Source organism: Elephas maximus, chromosome 6 (genome assembly GCF_024166365.1).
Source record: "Elephas maximus indicus isolate mEleMax1 chromosome 6, mEleMax1 primary haplotype, whole genome shotgun sequence".
In the NCBI taxonomy this organism is placed as follows: Eukaryota; Metazoa; Chordata; class Mammalia; order Proboscidea; family Elephantidae; genus Elephas; species Elephas maximus.
Window position 1 is genome coordinate 99,963,705 of NC_064824.1, and position 23,663 is coordinate 99,987,367.

Here is a 23,663-nt window from a genome sequence, read left to right on the forward strand (position 1 = left end):
GATAGTCTGCAAGGCAGTCTTGTCCTCTAGGTTGGGGCAGAGTAACTTCCTTTGAACCAGTAGTTGTCTGTGTTGTTGGTGGTGGATATTTCTGCAGAGCCCTGGTGGTGCAGTGGTTAAGAGCTATGGCTACTAACCAAGAAGTTGACAGTTTGAATCCACCAGCTGCTCCCTGGAAACCCTGTGAGGCAGTTCTACTTTGTCCTATAGGGTCACTATGAGTCGGAATCAACTCAATAGCGACAGATTTTTTTTTTCTTTTTTCCTGCAGTGGTGATATAGTTAGTCTTACTAAGGCAAGGGCAAGGGGCACACTGACTCACTTTTTATTGCTCTGAGCCATTCCTGTTTTGAAGTAACCATCCTGATATCCAGTCTGGAACGGGAAACAAGCTTGCTAGCAGGAAACTCAGTTTATGGTGTCTCTGAGTACCGCCAGTGTGTTCTGAGAAATCAGTGTCCATCAAGACGTTCAGCTGCAGACTCATCCTTTTTTGTCCTTGACCTCCCTGCACCCACATCATTGCTGCTGACATTTCTCCATTCCCAGAATGCACAATTCGAAGGTCAGTACTAAATCTGATCATCTTACATTTCTGTTCATTTCACCATTTGAAAAACCTTCAAAAACATCCTCAAAAACTTCAAGATCTTTTCAGATTTCAGAGGTGTGGGGGGGGGGGCACAGAAGGGTCACTTGCCCCCTGGCACAAGTTCAAGAGGGTGCCAGACAAGGTGCAGAATGACGTTCAGTGGTGCTACAAATATGAAAGGCATGTGACTGAGCAGCCAGACAAGAGGGAGAAGGCCTTTCTCCTGAAGCTTTGCTGCTATCAACTTCTATTTACCTTGTAAAGGGCGGGGGGAGGGCGTGAAACTAAGAGATTGTACCTGGGTGCTCAAATTAGGGGGGCACAATTTAGAGATTGCCCCTGGGTGCTTGTTACCCTTACTACGCTTCTGAATTAGGGAGATATCAGAGTAAGAGTCCTTACCCCTCCACTCATGCTTTCTTGAATCTCCAGCTCAGGCCACCCAGTGGGGGTTCTGAGAGGGGAAACTGAGTCAGCTTTTGTCTGGGACTGCAGCCAAATGAGCATCTCCAACCTTTGTGTCTAGCCACCTGCTGATGCCAAAAATGATGACCCGGTGAGAGTGACAGGTGTTACTGTTCCCATTTTAGAGATTAGTAAATCAAGGCTCAGAACAGCTAAGTGGCGACCAAGGTCAAACTCCTAGAAAGTGGAAGGGACCAGGCTTGACTGTTTGGCTGACCTCAATCCAAGTCCAGGGGCCTGTCCTTTCTGTTTATGTCTCACTGTCCTCATGAAATATTTCTGCGGACAGAAGGCAGGTCTATGCAGGTAATTTGCACTGCAGCGCCAGTGCTGGAAATGGAAACTATGGCCTCTCTGCTTGGGTTACCACCCTGAAACATCAAGGACAAGCCAGTTAGGCAATTTTATCAACAGTCACAGGCCTAGGAGATATCTTACCATATCTTTAACCTGAGCCAAGTCTGCCTCTCCTAGGCCTGTAAGATATTAAAATAGGCAGTTCTAATACTGACAAGATAAATGATTTATTCTGCCAGTAACTGGAAGTGCAGCTGTCTGTATAAGACCTAGGCCCATCCAGCCTCCCCAGGACCCTGGCACTGACTCCTTGGGGCTGGAGTCCTGTGTGTGTACAAACCCACCCATCCAGGCTCCCCTTTTCTTGCTCTTTTTGCTCAGTAGAGTTGAGAGTTTCTGGGAAGGACAATGAAATGGGTTCAGCGGCAAAGAGAGAGAATGCATGGGCCACTGGGCAAACTCTCAGATCTCAACAACCTACCTCTTGTATCCACCTTTGCTCAGACACCTCAACTCACCAGAAGGGATGGAGCAGGGTTTAGTAGCCTCTCTGAGAGGCTTGCTCCTTTGTCTGCCTGGCAGCAGCTTTACCTGAGGTTTCCAATGCCCTGAAGCAAAACTTAAACCCGGCCCCTTAAAACCTCACCTTTTTATATCTGAGCCATAAAAAAAAAAAAAAAAAAAAAAAAAAAAAAAAAAATTCTGAATTTAGCACTGCTCCTCTCTCTTTTACTGTCAAACTTTTGCTTCATGTGTATATGTGGCTATCTCCTCATTTCACCACAAACACCTTTTAAAAATTTCTGTTTTATTTATTTAGAAATGTAATATTAGCTGGTGATAAAAAAATAAATAAACACTGCAATGAAAAATAAATTTTTTAGACTCCTGTCTTCTAAACTTCCAGTTTTTTTCCACAGAGGTAATTACTGTTTCCAGCATTTGAGAATCCTTTCAGAGATGTTTTATTCTTGTATAAGCATGTATGTACATATGTCCTTCTCTTCCTCCTCCTCCTGTCCCCCCAAGCTCATCTCAGGAAATGCTAGAATATTGTTCTGCGCCTTGCTTTTCTCGTTGAACAGATCTTGGAGAGCATTCCATATAAGAACATATGGACCTCCCCCATTCTTTTTATGATTTCTGGTGTCCCATTGTATGTATGTGTCATAAATGATCTAACTTGCCCCCTGTGAATGGGCATTTAGGCATCGCAACTTTGTAAGGGCAGAAACAATATCTGATCATTCCTTTGTTTTCTACACTCCAGCCTATAACAGTGCTTTGCACAAAGTGTTGCGCCAAAATTGTTTGGTAATTAAAACTTAAACCCAAACCATAAACATATCTATTTATGAAAATCTGGAATAGTTCTTATTTATTCTCAGCTCTGAGTTCTGACACCTGCTGCTTCACTGCTTTAAAAAATGTGCTAGTTCTGAGTCAGTATTGCCATCAGCCATACAGCCAACCAGCATGTGCGAAGCTCTGCCATGTACCGGGTAGGTGGGAAACATATGGATGCAAACTTGTCCCCGTCCTCTAGGAAATTATAATCTGACTGGGGAGAGAACATGGGTATATTCTGGCAAAGATGACGTAACAAAATAATCAAGAAACCAGTTGCCATTGAGTCAATTCCAACTCATGGCAGCCCATGAGTGTCAGAGTAGAACTGCACTCTGTAAGGTTTTTGATGGCTCTGATCTTTTGGAAGTAGATCACTAGGCCTTTTGTCCAAGGCACCTCTGGGTAAATTCAAACCGCCAACCTCTGATTACTAGCAGAACACTTAAATGTTTTCACCACCCAGAGACTCCTTACCAGCAAAGGATGGATTAAAACAACTTAAAAACGATGGTGTTAGGAAAACTGGCTCTCCATCTGGAAGAAAATAAAGTTAGATCCCTACCTTAGACTGTGAATGCATACATAAAAATTCCAAGTGGTTTAAAGATATGAACATTAGAACAAAACTATAAAGGCATTAAAAGAAACTATAGGAAACAGAGAAACTTTTCCTAAGATGTTAAGCCCATAAATCATAAAAGACTGATAACGTTGACTACATAAAAATACAAAACTTGTACAATCAAAGACACGAAGAACGCTTCAAAGATAAGCAATGAGGCAGGAGAAAATATTTGCTACGTAAGTAACAAAGGATAAAGATGTCTAAGATTTGTAAAACTAAGCATACTTTAAAGGACTAAACTGACAAAAAACGTCTATAAATCAGAAAGCAAGTGATGAACAGCCCCACTGAAAATGAGTTACACATATGAATAAGTATTTCACAAACGGAAAAAAAAGACAATATATTTATGAAAAAAGGTTCAATCTCCTTTATAATTACACAAAACAATGAGGTATTACTTCCTCATATTCATTAGACAATGGCAGAGCAATTCATTCCTCACCTAGTAATTTATCCTTCAGAAATAGTTACATATGTTCACAAAAATATATATTCACAACTGTGCAGTATATAATAGCCCAAAATTGGAAACTACCCATATTTCCTTAAATAGGAGAAGGGCTAAATGAACTTTACTATCTATACTATGATACACTATGTGCGAATTAAAAAAATGAATTAGAATTGCATGCATAGACTTGGAAAGATGTCCATTTATTTCTCGACAAGTAAAAAAGAAAGCAAGTCGTACAACCGTATTTTATACATTAGGGTCCTGTCATAAGACTGAAACCATAAGAATAATTTAAAAAGGAAAACTGATTATGAGGAATTATTAACTAGTAGAAGAGGTTAACGACTAAAGGGGTAAAGAGTACTCTAAGGAATGGAAGAGTTGCAAGTGTAGCAGAGAGGAGCTACTTCCTCTAGGATGAGGGAGAGTACCCAAGGGAGGGATATATTTGGAAGACTCCTTCCCACCACCTAAGGTTGAGTGAGAATCAGAACTTGTTGAAGGAGATGGTTCTGTGGCCCACTGGTGGAGAACTTCACTGTGAGGTCATGGGCCAGAGCTTGAGTGTGGTCGGCAAGGTGGGCTGGTGAGCAGGAAGCCACCCAGTGGCTTTGGGGCAAATCTCTCTGGAGGGTGAGCACCACTAGTTCTGCTGTAAGTAGCTGGCAGCCACACCACAGGAGCAAGAAGAAAAGCAATAGAACCAGGAAGAGAAGCCACTTCTTCTGCTACTGACCAAGTCTAAAATTGTTCCAGCTGAGAAAGGACTTAAGCTGACATGGTCTTTTCAATTGCCTCATATGCATGTGAAAACAGGACAATGAAACAGGAAAACAGGACAAAATTTGTTGGGTTGGAGTTGTGATGTTGGCAAAGAAAACTGAATACATCGTGGACTGCCAGAAGAACGAACAAATCAGTCTTAGAAGAAATATAACCACAATATACCTTCGGAGCGAGGATGGAGAGACTTCAGCTAGCTTACTTTGGACGTGTCATCAGGAAAGTTCAATCACTAGAAAAGGACATTGTTGTTAGGTGCTGTGGAGTCAGTTCCAGCTCATAGTGACCCTGTGTACAACAGAACGAAGCACTACCTGGTCCTGGGCCATCCTCACAATTGTTGTGCTTGAGCTCATTGTTGCAGCCACTGTGTCTATCCATCTCCTTGAGGGTCTTCCTCTTTTTCCCTGACCCTCTACTTTACCAACCATGATGTCTTTCTCCAGGGAGTGGTCACTCCTGGTAACAAGTCCAAAGTATATGAGATGAAGTTTTGCCATTCTGGCTTCTAAAGAGCATGCTCCTATACTTCTTCCAGGAGGGATTTGTTTGTTTTTCTGGAAGTCCCTGGTATATTCAATGTTCTTTGCCAATACTATATTTGAAATGCATCAATTTGTATTCAGTCTTCCTTATTCATTGTCCAGCTTTCACATTCATATGAGACGATTGAAAACATCATGGCTTGGGGACCTAAGCCCTCAAAGTGACGTCTTTGCTTTTTAACACTTTAAAGAGATCTTTTGCCTTCTCATCTCTGTTTTTGGGTACATGTTGACCATTTGGTCTCATATAGCTGATTATTTAAGGAAACATATTACTCAGGGACAATATTTATTTTGTAAGCCGTTCTATTGACTGAAAGGTAACCTCCAAAAATAGCTTCAGCTCTAAATTCAAAGGGTATGTTAAGGCAATAATCTTGGGGGTTCCTCTAGTCTCTATCGGTCCAGTAGATCTGGCCTTTTTTAGGAATTTGAATTTTGTTTTACATTTTCTTTCTGTTCTATCTGGGCCCTTTTATTGTGTCCCTGTTCAGAAAGTTCAGTAGTGGTAGCCAGGCAAGCCCTCTGTGATTTTTTAATGGAATTGTGTTGAATCTATAGATAAAATGGAGAAGAATTTGTGCTTTAACAATATTGAGTCTTCCAATCTATTGACACAAAATATCTCTCAGTTTATTTTGGTCTTCTTTAATTTCTCTTTGGAATGTTTTGTAGTTTTCAGTTATTAGATCTTGCTCATCTTTTGTCATGTTTATTAGTATTTCATATTTTTGATAACTATTATAGATAATATTAATTTTTAATTTCTAAATGTTCATCATTAATTTATATAAATATATTGATGTGTGTATATTGATCTTGTACCATATTAAACTCACTTATTAGTTTTATAGTTTTTTTTTTTTTTGGTATATTTCAACAGTTTCTACTTTGACCATTATGTCATCTGCTGATATAGAAAGTGTAATGTCTTCCTTTTCGATCTGAATGCCTTTATTTCTTTTTCTTATCTTATTGCAATAGCTAGATCTTCTAGTACATTGCTGAATACAAGCCATGCAAGGGGACATTCTTGTATTAGTCCCAGTCACAGGGAAAAATTGTTCAGTCTTTCACCTTTAAATATGATGCTAGTTGTAGGACTTTTGTAGATATTTTTATCAGGTTGAATAAGTTCCATTCTATCTGAGTTTGCTGAGAGTTTTTATCAGGAATAAATGTTTGATTTTGTCAAACATTTTTTTTGGATGTATTGAGAAGATCATGTTGTTTCTCTTTTAAAATTTGTTAATATAGTAAATTACATTGATTTTCAAATGTTAAAGCAACCTTGCATTTCTGGAATAAACTCCATTTAGTCATAATGTATGATTTTTAAAATATATTGTTGGGTTCAATTTGCTAAAATTTTGTTTAGAATTTTTGCATCTATGTTCTTGAGGAATATTGGTCTATTGTTTTCTTGTAATGTCTGATTTTGGTATTAAGGGAATGCTAGTATCATTGAGTGAGTTAGAGAGTATTCCCTCCACTTCAGTTTTCTGGAAGGGGTTAATTAGAATTGATATTATATAACTTAAATATTTTATAAAATTCACCAATGAAGCCATTTGGGCCTGAAGTTTTCTTTGTTGGAGGCATTCTAACTACAAAGTCAATGTCTTTAATTGATACAGAGCTATTCAGGTTATCTATTTCTTTTCGAGTGAGTTTGGTGGCTTGTGTCTTCAAAGAATTTGTCTATTTCATCTAAGTTGTTGAATGTATCGGCATAAAGTTGTTCATAATACTCAATTATTATCTTTTAATAATATTTATAGAATCTATAGTGATGTCATCTCTAATGCAGACATTGGTCATTCGTATCTCCTCTTTTCTGTCCCTAATTTGCTTGGTTATAAATTTTATTGATTTTCTCAGAGAATCAACTTTTGGTTTCATTGACTTTCTTTATTGTTTTTCAGTTTTCCATTTCATCGATTTCTACTCTAACCTTAATTACTTCCCCTTTTTTACTTATTTGCATTAAATTTGCTCTTCTTTTTCTCAGTTCTTGAGATAGAAGCTAAGGCCATTGATTTGAGACCTTTCTTCTTTTCTAACAGGGGTGTTTAGTGCTATAAATTTCCCCCTAAGTACTGCTTTATTGGCAACACACACATTTTAATATGTTTTGTTTTCATTTTAATTTAATTCAAAATACTATCTAGTTTCTCTTTGATTTCTTTTTTTGACCCATGGAATGTTTAGAGGTATGTTATTTATTTTCAAAATATTTAGGGGATTTTCCAGTTTCTGTTTTTCAGGCAAGTAGCAAATTCCTGGTCACATGAAGTCAAGGTACCTATTCCCCAGATGGACGATTATACCTAAGAACTGCATGTATTTTATGTTAGAGGTCATTGCAGAGTGTAATTCCACAGCATTTGTGAAAAATGCCTTAATAAACTCACCAGAGGGAGGCAAGGCAACATGAACATTCTATTGAAAAAAATGCTAGGTGCCATTGAGTTAATTTCAACCTACAGAGACCCTGTGACTGAGTAGAACTGCTCCATAGGGTCTTCTTGGCCGTAATCTTTAAGGAAGTGGATCACCAGGTCTTTCTACCATGGAGAGGTGCTGGGTGGGTGAGTTTGAATCAACAACCTATCAGTCAGCAGCCAAGTGCTTAACGATTGCACCACCAGGCCTCCTTATTGGAAAAAAAAAAATCCTCTCTAATTTAGTCAAACAGATAAGGCCTAAGGCAACTGAAGAGAAAAGGAAGGAGTTGGTCAAGTGGACTTTGACCAAGTTTAATCTTTAAGGGAGGGTGAAGGGAAAGGAGAATCAGGTAAAATTCAGAGAGAAAATTGACACAAAAGTTCTATAGGTATTATGATCCAGTAATTTTCTCTGTCTTTCTCTCATATACACGCACACAAACAAATATGATCTTTGTGGGTGAAGGGATAGCTGCTGAATTTTGTATTTTTTATACATGTTTTGGCATTTTCAAAATTGTCTGCAGTAAGTGTGTAACACTTTTATAATCAGAAAAAAGATTTAGTAGCCCAAATTTTGAACGAGATCCTTAAGATTTAATTGTTTGTTGTGGGTAGCAGTACTTGGGCTCAAAACCAGACTTGTATCCATGACAGCCACCTCAGATTTCTATCTCTCCACTAAATCCTGGGAGGCGCTCCCTCAGCACATCAATATTATCCATGTCCAAGCTCCCTGTAGCCATGACTTTCATACAAGCCAGGAGATGTTTTTAACTGAATATGACGCCTAACTTAATACGACACAATTTGCAAATCTCAATAAACATAATGCTAACCCAGCAATTGTTCCATTTCTATGAAAAATTAATCAAGGTCACTGTTACTTCTGACCAAGTGTATTTTGTCATGGTTTGTGTGTTCTACACTTCCTGTTATGATGGTTTGTTTTCTCTAATATATCTTTTACTTTGTGAAAAAGAAAGAAAAATAATTTGAAGTAATGACCAGGTTACGGGGTAGAAGCAAAACCACCTTGGTGTCAAAGCTGAAGGAAATGTAAATTTTGGTGGTTAATAGCAAATTTGTGCTGGGAGCAGGCTGAGGCCTCTGAGCAAATGTGGATGTTAGAGGAAGCCAGCAATCCGTTGGAGCAGCTGAAAATGGGGAAAGGAAGGCTAGAGACAAGGGGAGGAATCAGAATTTGAAAGCTGAGTCTTCATATAGGCCTTCAGAGAAGCTGACAATTTACACTAGCTCAATCAAATAACAGGATCCCTTCCATGGTCCTATGGCACCAGATGCTCACCCTCGGGTGTCTAGAAAAGTGGCGACTCAAGAAGCTTCTTCCCTAAACATCCAGCCAGAGCTTGTCAAAAGGAAAATCCAGGGTTACTAACAAAAGCAGGTTCCCTTTCATGGGGGTCTGCTCTTCCCACTGCATATTCCAGAAAAGAGCAAAATGGAAAAAGGAGCAGCAAAGGAACACAAGCATGAGTCATAGAGACTAAGTGAGGAACACCGCTTTTTCCGATGGAGAGGAAAAGGGAAATGAAGAATATGGCATATGTTTTTCATATAAAGGAGACTCAATTACAGTGTTTCTCTTTTCCTGACTGAAAAGGATGCCACCCTCATCCACACCTGTGTAATAGAGCTCCAGAACAGCAGGAACAGGGGACTTCCAAGGCTCTTCCTCTGGTGGATTGTGGAATACGTCCCAGAGAAGGGACCTTTACTGGAGACAAGGGCCAAATATATTTGCCATTAGTGTTGGGCTTCTGGGTCAGGCCAGAAACACGCTTGTTCTCCTGGAATCCACTTCATAAGGGGTGACCCCCAAAACGTCATTCTTACTGTCCTCACTGCTGCTCTTCCCAACACACACACTCAAATAAACATTCTCCAATTCTTTGCTCAAGCCATTATCCCCCTATGGCTGATGCAGAATAAAATATAGTTTTCTGATATTCCAGACAACCTAATCTTGTAAGTCAAACTTATTCATGTCCACTTGCATTTTCAAATTCCACAGAGATTAAAAACCACCACCGTACTCTAAACAGTGTATATCTTTCCTGAAATTCAGAGGGTAAATTAGCTAATCATTTTGTGCCAATTGCTATCATCTGATGTTACTATACATGGCGGGCTGTCATAAGCAGAGAAATAGAAAAATGGGGGGTAGAGGGAAGGATGAGAAAATATGACTCTTCCAATATGTAATTTGTTAACATGCTTTGTTATAAATTTTGACTTTGAAGATGAGATCACAGGTGCTTGCTTGGCCTCTGGTTCCACGTGAACTTCTCAGAGGCTGAGGGTACGCTTAGCTGCAGGCTTTTTCCTGACTCTAGATCACGTGACTTGGCAGCAGACAACCTTTTATTGTAAAATACAAAACTTTCAACTTCAAGTACTGTTTGTGTAGCTTGGGCTTGTGGGTATAAGAACACGGTGTTGACTATACAAAGACGTAAGGGAAACTGCCTTTTTTCACTGGGAAAGCTATTTTACCAACCACAAATAGCATAGTTGTTTTTTCTTATTTTAATGTGTTCATAAAAATATGTATTAATTTTGAATTTTTTTCCAAGGAACCTCAAATGTAAAGAGTTAATTGTGCTTTTCTGTGCATAGTCCATCATAATCTTTGGTAGGTGAAATCTGCTCATATTTTATTTTTAACTTTTCATCCTGACACCATTTTGTTCTCTTCACCCCATAGGCAGCCACTCTGATAGGTTTAATATATGTCCTTATGGAATATGTATATATACTATGTCTGTGAGTGTTTTTTTGTTTTTCTTGTTATTTTCCTTTACATTTTTAGAGGTATAATAGAGACAAAGTAAATTGCACATATTTAAGCGTGAAGCAACTTAGAAATCTGAGTCTGCTTAACAAGTCCATCATTTACAGTTCCTACTCCCTCATTGTAGACCCAAGGGACCAACACAGTAGCCTGCCACAGCTATTGGTTTGGAGTGACGTGTGGGTCCCTGGCTGGTCTTATTGACACTGGTACTGTGGGAGGGTCAGCTGTTGCTGTCCCCGGTGTGAATCAGGAGTGGATTTTCATACTAGGTGTCTGCTTGACTGTCCTTTTCCTGGTCCTTTTCTGTTGGTGTTCTTTATATTTTCCAACTGAATCACATCGTGAGGGCTAGAACTTTTTCTATTTTCCCTTTACTGCTTTATCCTAGAACAATACCTGGCTGATAATAAGGCCTCGATAAATTTTTTTTTGAATGAATTAATGTCCTAACTAGAATCTTGAAAGAAAAATAATTTGAGGACCTAAATGATCAACAATAACAACAATGTATTATTAGGCAATCATCAAATGTTTCAACATACAATGTTTTTAGAGATTATCTAGTTTCACTCCCTCATTTTGGAATGTAGAAATTCGACCCAGAAAACTGAACTGATCAGTCCAGACCCAAGTGGCTTGTGCGGCTCTGAGAAGAGATGAGAAGCATTTACTGCTCAGATCCCAGCCCTCTAACAATGACTTGATAAGAATCATTTTCAGCTACGGAAATTCCAGAAACTTGTCGCTAAGTATTTAAGCAAATGTTCTTCATTTGACTTTCATTTTCTTTTGGAGCTGTTCCTTGACAAGAACACACCCCAGACAGAAGCAGCAGTATTTGCCATTTGGTAAGATTTATTTGGAATTTTGGGAAGGCACCAAGTTGTTTCTAGAGTTGTCCTGGGCTGCTAAGAATGTGTGTCTGTTGATCACTGGGACATCAGGTGTTATTTTTATTTGAATATGCATAAATTACAAGGTTCTCTTGGGATCAGCTGACAGCCCACTTTCCCTGCAGCTTTCAGATTGGAGGATCCTTCCTCATGGTTTTGGCCTTTATCCTCAGCTGTACCTTCCCTAGGGTTGTGGGATTTCCCTTAAAATCCTCATTACTGCAATTTATTAATGAGTAAGTCTTGATTTCTGAGCTCGAACACTTCCTCCCACCATACACACACACTTCGACCTGGTAATCAATTCTCCCCCCCCCCACACACAATTTAAGTAATTAACAAGTTAAAGAAAAATATCCAGAACAACATAATAGATTTAGGGCTAGAAAATCATGGGGGAATATTATCCGGCCACATAGAGAAATGACGTTCTGATACAAGCTACATACAACATGGTGAACCTCAAAAACATTATGCTAAGTGAAATTAGCCAGACAGAAAAGGCCAAATATTGCATGATTCCACTTACATGAATACGCAAATGCATAGAAACAGAAAGCACATTAGTGGTCACCAGGGACAGGGAGGAGGAGAGAATGGGGTTATTTGCTTAATGGGTGCTGAGCATCTGCTTGTGGTGATGAAAAAGTTTTGAAAAAATAGTGATGATGGTTAGAAAAAACAAAAGAAAATCATGGGGAAGCATACTGTATGGGCTGATCAAGGGCAGGCATAGTTATGTATTGTGTCCTGGCTGAAGGGAGCTCTGGTGTGTAACCAGCTAGACTGCATGTCCACCAAGATCTGTGGTGACATGGCTGACTGAGGGGGTCGTGATGGATGATACCATGTAGCAACATCTGAGTTTAGGTATTCACCATGAGTCTTTCAGTCAACACCCATCTTGGAACAAGATGCAGATTTTCCCTCAGCAATTTACTGAAAGGTTTTTCATTTCAGAGGTGGCACTCTATGGTAGTGAAGAGGCTGGAATGCAGAGGAGAGCTGTTCCGTGGACTTTCTAGTGGAGGTTCTGTATGTTTATCATTCTATTTATGCTGCTCCGAAACACCCTTTTTCAGTTATCAGTACCTCTTGGACATTGTTCTAAATCATAACAGCCCTGTCATTCTTGTTCTTTTTATGGCTGTATTGTAATTTGTGATATAAAAATTAAAATGTACTTAAGTAGTATACTAGTTAATAATATTTATAGACATGTAGGTCGTTTTCAGCCTTCTGCTATTATATCCAAAATTGTAATGAAGGGTGCTGCACTTATTTCTTTGTGTACTTTTTGTTCATATATGTGTGAGGGCTTTTGGTTTTTCCTAGTCTGTACACTATTTGGAAACCCTGGTGGCGTAGTGGTTAAGTGCTACGGTTGCTAACCAAAGGGTTAGCAGTTTAAATCCGTCAGGTGCTCCTTGGAAACTCTATGGCGCAGTTCTACTCTGTCCTATAGGGTCACATGAGTTGGAGCCAACTCGACAGCACTGGGTTTGGTTTTTTTTTTGGTGCACTATTTGACTATTTTCCATTTTTCTATTGGCTTACCTGATTTTTCTAATTGATTTGTTGTTGTTAGCTGCTGTCCAGGTGGCCCCTGACCCACGTGACCCCATGCACAACGGGATCAGACCACTGGCTGACTTGTCAGGAGTAGATAGCTAGATAGCCAGACCTTTCTTCCCACTTGGCCTTACTCTGGAAATTCAGTTGAAACTTGCTTAACATTATAGAAAAAAGCAAGCCTTCACTGACAGACAAGGGGTGGTTGCACTTGAGGTGCATTGGCTGGGAATCGATCCCAGGTATTGCATGGAAGGCGAGAATTCTACCACTGAGCCACCAGTGTCCCCAATTAATTTGTTGTTTTCAGGTGCTATCGAGTCAGTTCCAACTCATAGCCACCCTATGTAAAACAGAATGAAACACTGTCCGGTCCTATGCCATCCTCAAAATCATTGCAATGTTTTTTTTTTCTTTTTTATTGAACTTTAGATGAAGGTTTACAGAACTAGTTTCTCATCAAACAATTAGTACACGCATTGTTGTATGACATTGGTTAACAACCACACGACATGTTAACACTCTGCCTTCTCAACCCTGGCTTCCCTATTACCAGCTTTCTTGTTCCCTCCTGGCTTCCAGTCCCTGCCACAGGGCTGGTGGGCCCCTTTAGTCTTGTTTTGTTCCATGGAACTGTTCAATCATTGGCTGAAGGGTCATGCTCAGAAGTGGCCTCATTACTGAGCTAAAAGGATGTCCTGGGGCCATACTCTCAGGGTTTCTCCAGTCTCTGTCAGGCCAGCAAGGCGGGTCTTTCTTTTTGAGTTAGAATTTTGTTCTACATTTTTCTCCAGCTCTGTCTGGGACCCTCTATTGTGATCCCTGTCAGAGCAGTCAGTGCTGGTAGCTGGGCACCATCTCGTTGTACTGGACTCAGTTTGGTGCAGGCCATGGTAGATATGGTCCATTAGTCCTTTAGACTTATTTTTCCTTTATGTCTTTACTTTTCTTCATTCTTTCTTCTCCTGAAGGGGTGGCCACTCACAGGCTTTTAAGACCCCAAATGCTACTTACCAAAGTAGATTGTAGAATGTATTCTTTATAAATTCTGTTATGCCAATTGAGTTAGATGTTCCCTGAGACCATGGTTCCCACATCCCTCAGCCCAGCAATTCAGTCCCTCAGGGAGTTTGGATGTGTCTATGGAGCTACCATGGCCTTGCCTTGTACAGGTTGTGCTGGCTTCCCCAGTATTGTGTACTGTCTTACCTTTCACCAAAGTTAGCACTTATCATTTGTCTAGTAAGTGGTTTTCCATCCCCAACCCTCCCCTCCCTTGTAACCATCAAATATTGTTTCTTTTTGTATATAAACTTTTTCATGAGTTTTTACAGTACTGGTCTCACACAATATTTGTACTTTTGTGACTGACTTATTTCACTCAGCATAATGTCCTGTGCTGAGTTCCTTTTGTTAGTGGATTTCTTTTTCATTTCATTTTTGTAGACTGTTTTTATTGAGACCCTATGTTTTTCTTCTTTCTTTTGATGAGTAGGTTTGTTAACTTTCTTTGTGGTTACCTTGAATTTTACCCTTATCTTCCTAGGTTTGAACCAGTCTATTACTACTTGGTATCCCCTTACTTTCCTCTCCATTAGAGAGCTCTATACCTATACCATTTATTTCCTCTTTTATTGTTCTGATGTTGTTGTCATTTACAGATTAACCTCTCTGGTTTCCTGTTGCAATTCTTTTGGTTTTGGACAGTCTTTGAGAGTTCATTTCCTAGGTTGGTATCTGGCTGGTACAATCTTGCATCTTAGATTCAGGCTGTGGTCTGATGTTGTTTGTTCTCAGGCCAAAGTACTCCCTTTCATAATTCTTGTAAGTTTGGTTTGGTTTTTACATATTCCTTTAATTTCTGTTTATCTGGAAACGTCCTAATTTCACCATCATATTTGAAGGAAAGTTTTGCAGGATATATCATTCTTGGTTGGCCATTTTTTTCTTTCAAGGTTTTATATATGTCATCCCACTGCCTTCTTGCCTGCATTGCTTCTGCTGAATGATGAGAGCTTACTCTTATTGTTTTTCCTCTGTACATGACTTTTGTTTTTCTCAAGCTGCTCACAGGATTTTTTCTTTGTCTTTGGTTATAGTGAGTGTGATTATGATACACCTTGGTGTTTTCTTTTGGGGTCTATCCTTTATGGGGTTCATTGAGCTTCTTGGATGGTCAGCTTTTCATCATTCATGATATTAGGGAAGTTTTCTGTCAGCAATTCTTCAATGACCCTCTCTGGGTTTTCCATTTTCTCTCCCTGTTCTGGAATTCTGATCACTAGCAAATTTTTGCTTTTGATTGTATCTCACATAATTTTAGGGTTTCTTCATTTTTCCTCATTCTTTTTTCTGATTTTTCCTCAGAGTTGCAGCCAAGTGTTTGTCTTCTATTTCGCTGATTCTGTCTTCCATCATTTCAGACCTGCTCCTCAGTCCTTCTATGACAGTCCATTTCTGAAATCTTGTTGTTTATCTTTTGGATTTCTAATTGTTTTTTGTATGATTTCTGGTTGTGAATTTATTTTGGCATTTTGTTCCTGTATTACTTTCCTGAATTGTTCCATTTTTTGTCTGTATTTTCCATGAATTTGTCTCCTTTTCCAAAAAATTGTCTATTTTTTCCTCATTTTTGTCTGCTTTTTTGCTTCAACTCTTGGATTGCTCTGAATATTAGAGATTTGAATTCCCTGTCAGGTAGTTCTAGTGCCTTTTCTTCTACTGGAAAGTCACCTGGTGTTTTATTTCGGATGCCTACTGTACCCATCCTGTCCTGTTTTTTTAAATGTATTTTGATAGTTTCTGCTGTCTTCAGGATATCCAGTAGTTATTTTCTGCATTTCGTGATTGTAGGTTTGTTTTGTCCTTTTTTGTTGTATTTGGTTATGTCTGAGCAGGTGGGCTGTGAGTTCTTTGTTGTCTGCTTGTCTGTAGTCGTGATACTTTTCACCTCCTTGTCCAATGGGCAGGGCCAGTCATTCAGCTATGGTGCAGCAGGGCAGGTCCAGCTGAAGAGGAGGGGCTAGGATGGGTTGTTTGAGGCACTTACTAGGGCCAACAGGGCAGGCCAGAAATCAGTGTTGGGCAGGTTCCAGTAGGCTGTGCCTGTACTGCTTGGGGGTGGATGTTCAGTGCACAGTGCAGGTAGGCAGGAAAGGGGGGGGAGGTTGTGATGTGTGGAGCTAATAGGAGTGTGGGAAAGAGGAGAGAGAGGAGAAGAAAACAAGAGCCAAAAACAAACAAAACAAAGAAAAAGAAAAAGAAAAAAACAGTGCTAAAGGAGCCTGCTGTTGGAGTGGAGAGATGAGAAACCAGGAAATGGAGAAAAGCAAAAAGAGAGGGGGTAAAAAAAAGAAGGGAAAAAGAAAGAAAAAAATAACTAGATAAAAATTTGGAAAAGAAAAAAAGAAAAGAAAAGCCCCCAGGAGTCCCAGAGCCCCACCGGTGGGGCTGCTAAGCTCAGGGAAGTGGCTCCCAGGCTGCTCAGTATAGCCCAGCTAGAGGGGGTATAGATGTCACACAGCACCAGGTACTCAGGAGACAAGAAAAGAAGATAAGTGTAGAGACGGAAAAACTGAGAAATGAAGACAGAAAGGGAAAGAGAGAGAGAGAAGAAAAAAAGAAATGCCTCCAGGGATCCCATCTATGCCGCTGCATAGACTGGGGGAGCGCCTCCTAAGCTGTGCAGTGCAGCCCAGCTAGAATGGGCTCCCAAGCTGCGGAAAGAAAAAGAAAACAAACAAACAAAACAGAGCAAAGCAAAGCAAAACAAGGAAAAACAAAAAGCCCCAGGGATCCCACCAGCATGGTGTCACAGGCCGGGGAGTGGTTCTCCAGTGGAGCATGGCTTCACAGCCTTTGACGAAGAAGCAAAGATGGCACACAGAGCCAGGTGTCCCAGAGAAAGGAGGGGGAGGTGGTAGGAGGCACAGAAGAAACCAAAAGAGAGGGAAAGAACCAACACCAGCTCAAATGCCTGGCCAGTGTGGGCAGGTCAAATCCAAGCAGCCTGAGGCCAAAGAAGTTGCCTCCTGGCCAAGAAACTGCAGCTCGCAGGAAGCAGAGGAGGCCGAAGGGAGAGGGGAAGAAGGATGGGGGTTGGGAAAGGGTATATCGTTGGTTACCAGGTGCTCTGTCTCCTGCTGGGAACTTCGTGAGCTTTGTGAGCAGGTAGGCAGGAAAGAGTACTCCTTGTCCACTAATCTCCACCCAAAGTGGGTGAGGTGACTCCCAGCGGCACTTGGATGCTGCATTTCTCGGCCGGCGGAGCCACCACAGCCAGCCAGGAAGCACGGAGATAGAGCAGCGGGGAGAGAATGGAGGGTGGAAAGTGTGTATCACTGGTTATGGGGTGCTCTGTCTCCTGCTGTAAGTTCCAGAAAGCTGCTTTTCCAGGCTCCCTGTCCGCCAATCCCTGACTGGAGTCCAAGATGGCGGATCTGTCCTGGATTAGCTGATGGGGCCCCCTGCACACGTCTCTCCTCACTGTCTGTCCTTTGTCAGTTTCTTATTCCATTCAGTGCTTGGCTGAGTTCTCTGTCTCTTCATTTGGCACTTCATGTTCCAGGAATGACATTTGTTTCTGTTTTACTTAGTTTTTCAGGTCTTTGCCCTGGACGAACACGGTTGTACTTCTGTCTATGGCGCCATGTTGGCCGGAAGCCCCAATATCATTGCTATGTTTGAGTTGATTGTTGCAGCCACTCTGTCAATCAGTCTTGAGGGTGTTTCTATTTTTGCTGACCCTCTACTTTACCAATTAATTTGTAGGCCCTCTATATTAAGAAAATTAACCCTTTGACTGTTTATGTGCTGCTTCTCTACCCCTTGCATGTTAGTTTTAATTTTATACTAATTTCATTAAAATACTACTTAATTTTATTTGAGTTGGTTTAGGGTTGTTTTTTGGCAAAAATTTTAACATTTTGATAAAGGTAAAATTAGCATTTAAAAAATAGTTTTGGATATTGTTTTATGGTTAGGAAAATATGCTTGTACTATAATTATGAAAAAAGTTCCAATAGGTTTTCTCCAGGTAGTTTTGTAGAATATTTTTTGTGTGTGCATGTGTGTGTTTATATCTTGGAATATATCCAAGATATTTTGATGACAGGAGGAAGATGTGGACATGATTTTTTCCAGAAGACTGCCCTAATAATATAATATTGTTCTAATGTATCCACTAAAAGTACTTGGGGATTTGTTTGTTTAAACTAGCTCTCCTTTTGCTGTTAGTTTCATTGCACTCAGTCAGGGGTAATGATCTATATGATTTTTTTCAGTGAAATCTATTGAGTTTTTTCTTGGTCAATTTGTAAATGTTTTTTGTGTTGTTGGAAAGAAAATAATTGTATAGTCGAGTATGCTGGGCAGTGTTTCATTCTGTTATACATAAAGTCACTTTTATTTGGAGCCAACTCAACTGCAAACAACAACATCAGTAGCAACATATGTATCTGTTAGAGCACTGATTAATTGCCTTCTCAGACCTTTTATATATTAATTTAAAATGAACATTTTAAATTTCTGAGAGTAGGCCCACTACCCACTACAAGAGAGGAATTTTTGAAAAGTCTTTTGTAATATAAATCCGATTACATGATTCTCCTCTTTAGAAACTTTCAGCAGGCGCTCACCATACACCTACTCCTCACTTATCTACTATCTCATTATTTGACATTAGGACAACAGTAAAAAATCTACTATGTTACCATTTTGTGTATTAATGACATACATCAGGCAGTGAGTGACCCTTTCATGACCAGTGGGAAATATGTCACCTGCCTGCATTTCCACCTTTTAGGTCCATGGGGACATATTTTTGCCAGGCGTCTGTCAGTTTGTTGTACTCTGGGGGTTTGTGTATTGTGATGTTGGAAGCTGTGCCACTGGCATTCAAATAACAGCAGGGTCACCCATGGCAGACAGGTTTCAGCTGAGCTTGCAGACTAAGTCAGACTAAGAAGAAGGACCTGGCAGTCTACTTCTGAAAAAAATTTGCCAGTGAAAACCTTATGAATAGCAATGGAACATCGTCTAACATAGCGCCAGAAGATGAGCCCCTCAGGTTGGAAGGCACTCAAAAGGTAAATGGGGAAGAGGTGCGTCCTCAAAGTAGAGTTGACCTTAATGACATGGATGGAGTAAAGCTTTTGGGTCTTTCATTTGCTGATGTGGCAAGAGTCAAAATGAGAAGAAACAGCTGCAAACATCTACTACTCATCTGAATGTGGAATGTATGAATCTAGGAAAATTGGAAATAGTAAAAAATGAAATGGAACACATAAGCATTGATATCTTAGGCACTAGTGAGCTGAAATGGACTGGTATTTGCCATTTTGAATCAGACAATCGTATGGTGTCCTATGCTGGGAATGACACATTGAAAAGGAATGGAGTGGCATTCGTCATCAAAAAGAACATTTCAAGATCTATCCTGAAGTACAATGTTGTCAGTGATAGGATAATATCCATATGCCTACAAGGAAGACCAGTTAATATGACTATTATTCAAATTTACCCACCAACCACTAAGGCCAAAAATGAAGAAATTGAAGAAGATTTTTACCAACTTCTGCAGTCTGAAATTGACTGAACATGCAACTGGGATGCATTGATAATTACTGGCAATTAGAATGCAAAAGTTGGAAACAAAGAAGAAGGATTGGTAATTGGAAAATATGACCTTGGTGATAGAAACAATGCTGGAAATTGCATGATAGAATTTTGCAAGATCAACAACTTCTTCATTGCAAATACCTTTTTTCACTAACATAAACGGCAACTATACACGTGAATCTCGCCAGATAGAATACACAGGAATCAAATTGACTACATCTGTGGAAAGAGACTATGGAAAAGTTCAATATCATCAGTCGGAACAAGGCTCGGGCCGACTGTGGAACAGACCATCAATTGTTCATATGCAAGGTCAAGTTGAAGCTGAAGAAAATTAGAACACGTCCACAAGAGCCAAAGTACAGCCTTGAGTACATGCCACCTGAATTTAGAGACCATCTCAAGAATAGATGTGATGCATTGAATACTAATGACTAAAGACCAGACGAGTTATGGAATGACATTAAGGACATCATATGCAAAGAAAGCAAGAGGTCATTAAAAACACAGGAAAGAAAGAAAAGACCAAAATGGAAGTCAGAAGAGACTATGAAAGTTGCTCTTCAACATCGTGTAGCCAAAACGAATGGAAGAAATGATGAAGTAAAAGAGCTAAACAGAAGATTTCAAATGGTGGCTTGAGAAGACAAAGTAAAATATTATAATGACATGTGCAAAGTTCTGGTGTTAGAATAGCAAAAGAGGAGAACACCCTAGGCATTTCTCAAGCTGAAAGAACTGAAGAAAAAATTCAAGACTCGAGTTGAAATATTGAAGGATTCCATAGACAAAATATTGAAGAACACAAGAAGCATCAAAAGAAGATGGAAGGAATACAGAGAGTCACTGTACCAAAAAGAATTGGTCGATGCACAACCATTTCAGGAGGTAGCATATGGTCAAGAACAGATGATATTGAAGGGAGAAGTCAAAGCTACACTGAAGACATTGGCTAAAAACAAGCCTTCAGGAATTGACAGAGTACCAATTGAGATGTTTCAACAAACGCATGCAGTGCTGGAAGTGCTCACTTGTCTATGCCAAGAAATTTGGAAGACAGCTACCTGGCCAACTGACTGGGAGAGATCCATATTTGTACCTATTCCCAAGAAAGGTGATCCAACCGAATTTGGAAATTATCAATGTCCTTAATATCACATGCAAGTAAATTTTGCTGAAGATTGTTCAAAGCAGTTGCAGCAGTACATGAATTATGGAGTTGCCAGAAATTCAAGCCAGATTCAGAAGAGGATGTGTGTCTTAGTCATCTAGTGCTGCAATAACAGAAATACCACAAGTGGCCGGCTTTAACAAAGAGAAATTTATTTCCTCACAGTCGAACCAAAACCAAACCCAGTGGCGTTGAGTCGATTTCGACTCATAGTGACCCTATAGGACAGAGTAGAACTGCCCCGTAGAGTTTCCAAGGAGCGCCTGGCAGATTCGAACTGCTGACTCTTCGGTTAGCAGCCATAGCACTTAACCACTACGCCACCAGGGTTTCCTTCCTCAGAGTAGAGTAGGCTGAAAGTCCAAATTCAGGGCATCGGCTCCAGGGGAAGGCTTTCTTTGTTGGCTGTGGAGGAAGGTCCTTGTCCTCAATCTTTCCCTGGTCAAGGAGCTTCTCAGGCTCAGGGACCCCAGGTCCAAAGGACAAGCTCTATTCCTGGTGCTGCTTTCTTGGTGGTATGAGGTCCCCATTCTCTGTTTGCTTCCCTTTCCTTTTTGTCTCTTGAGATATAAAAGGTGGTGCAGGCTGCACCACCGGGAAACTCCCTTTACATTGGATCAGGGAAGTGGCCTGAGTAAGGGTGGTGTTACAATCCCACCCTAATCCTTTTTAGCATAAAATTACAGTCACAAAATGGAGGACAACCACAGAATACTGGGAATCATGGCCTAACCAAGTCCACACATATTTTGGGGGGGACACAATTCAACCCACGACAATGTGGAACAAGGGATATCATTGCTGATGTCAGATGGATCCTGGCTGAAAGTGGAGAATACCAGAAAGTTGTTTCCCTGTGTTTTATTGACTATGCAAAGGCGTTGAACTGTGTGGCTCATAACAAATTATGGATAACGTTGTGAAGAATGTGAATTCCAGAGCGCTTAACTGTGTTCATGAGGAACCTGTGCTTAAACCAAGAGGTATCATTCGAAGAGAACAAGGGGATACCACAGGTTTTAAAGTCAGGAAAAGTGTGCGTCAGGGTTGTATCCTTTCACCATACTTATTCAATCTGTATGCTGAGCAAATAATCTGAGAAGCTGGACTATATGAAGAAGAACGAGGCATCAGGATTGAAGGAAGACTCGTTAACAACCTTCAATTTGCAGATGACACAAGCTTGCTGGCTGAATGTGAAGAGGACTTGAAGCACTCACTTATGACGATCAAAGACTACAGCCTTCAGTATGGATTACACTTCAACATAAAGAAAACAAAAATCCTCACAGCTGGACCAATAAGCAACGTCATAATAAAAGGAGGAATGATTGACATTGTCAAGGATTTCAGTTTACTTGGGTCTACCATCAACACTCATGGATGGAAACGGCAGTCAGGAAATCAAAAGATGCATTGCATTGGGCAAATCTGCTGCAAAAGACCTCTTTAAAGTGTTAAAAAGCAAAGGTGTCACTTTGAGGACTAAGGTGCGCCGATCCAAGCCGTGGTGTTTTCAGTTGCTTCGTATGCATTAGAAAGCTAGGCAATGAACAAGGAAGACCAAAGAAGAATTGATGTCTTTGAATTATGGAGCTGACGAAGAATATTGACTGTACCATGGACTGCCAAAAGAGTGAACAAATCTGTCCCGGAAGAAGTACAGCCAGAATGCTGCTTAGAAGCAAGGATGACAAGACGTAGTCTCACATACTTTGGACATGTTATCAGGAGTCCCTGGGGAAGGACAGGCTTGATAAAGTAGAGGGTCAGTAAAAAAGATGAAAATCTTCAATGAGATGGATTGTCACAGTGGCTGCAACAATGGGCTCAAGCATAACAATGATTGTGAGAATGGCGCAGGAATGGGCAGTGTTTCGTTGCTGTTGTACATAGGGTTGCTGAGTTGGAAACGACTCAACAGCACCTAACAACAACAATAACAACAAATATTTTGTGATCTGGTGGTCATCCTCCATTTTTGCATAATACTGATTTTCACATAATGACCTGATCATTGGAGCCTAACCATGTCGATAAGTGAGAAGTGGGTGTAATTAGAATGAAATTAAAACTACCTACTGCGGCTGCCAACATCCTGCCTAATTGTGCCTTTGGCTATTTATGAAGACTCCTTTCCTGCCATTCTTCTTCTTCCATACCTTCATTTCCTTAACGAAGAAACTGAAGCTGTGCTTTTTTTCTTGGGGCTTTTATTTCAAACTTTTAATTCAAGTTTCACATACCAACAGAAAGGGCACAGATATTAAGTTTACTGCTTGGTGAATTTTCACAGTGTAATTATGCCCAGATAGAATCCAGATTAAGAAATAGAATATTACCAGCATCAAGAAGGCCTCTTTACAGCTCCCCAGTCACTGTTTATCTAAAAGGAAACCTCAGTCCTGATTTCCAGCACCGTAGATTAGCTTTGCTTGCTTCTGAAATTTATGTAAATGGAATCATACAGTACATATTCTTTTGCCTCTGGGTTCTTTTGCTCCATATTATGTTTGTGAGTTTCATCCATATTGACATGTACTAGTAACTGTATTATCATTGGTGTTTAGTATTCTATTCTACGAACATACCAACCTTGATTGATGCATTCCATTGCTGATAGACATTTGGATTTTTTCCAGTTTTGGCTATTCATATACTGCTGTGAAAATCTTTGCATTTTTCCTTTGGGAAACATATGTATGCATTTTTGTTGGGCAAATAGCTAAGAGTGAATTTCTGGGTCCTATGATAGAAGTATATTCATTTTAGAGAGATATCACCAAGATATTTTTCTAAAATTGTGGTACCAATTTATATTTATACCAACATCATGTAAGAGTTCCAATTCCTCCACACTCTCACCAACTCTAAATATTGTTAGTCTTTCATGGTTGAGTGTGTGGTAGTTTCACATTTGGTTTTAGTTTATATTTCTCTGATGGCTAATGAGGTTTAATACTTTCTTATGTATCTATTTGGGAAGGAGGAGCCCTGGTGGTGCTGTGGTTAAGCATTTGGTTGCTAAC

General features: G+C 40.0%; 1 protein-coding gene across 9 annotated transcripts in view; it reads left to right on the plus strand.

The window, feature by feature from the left end:
• CASP10 (caspase 10) overlaps positions 1-23,663 on the plus strand; it is a 109,694-nt gene that overhangs the window by 54,636 nt on the left and 31,395 nt on the right. Inside the window, exons 1-2 of one of the 9 annotated variants that reach the window (XR_007517926.1) lie at positions 11,074-11,228; positions 12,234-12,303. The exons of 5 other annotated variants lie outside the window; for them this stretch is intronic. The gene's annotated coding sequence lies outside the window, so the exon portion shown is untranslated. Of the gene's footprint in view, positions 1-11,073; positions 11,229-11,942; positions 12,309-23,663 lie in introns of those variants that run through there. 3 more of the 9 variants (XR_007517925.1, XR_007517928.1, XR_007517927.1) reach the window with 3 other exon arrangements.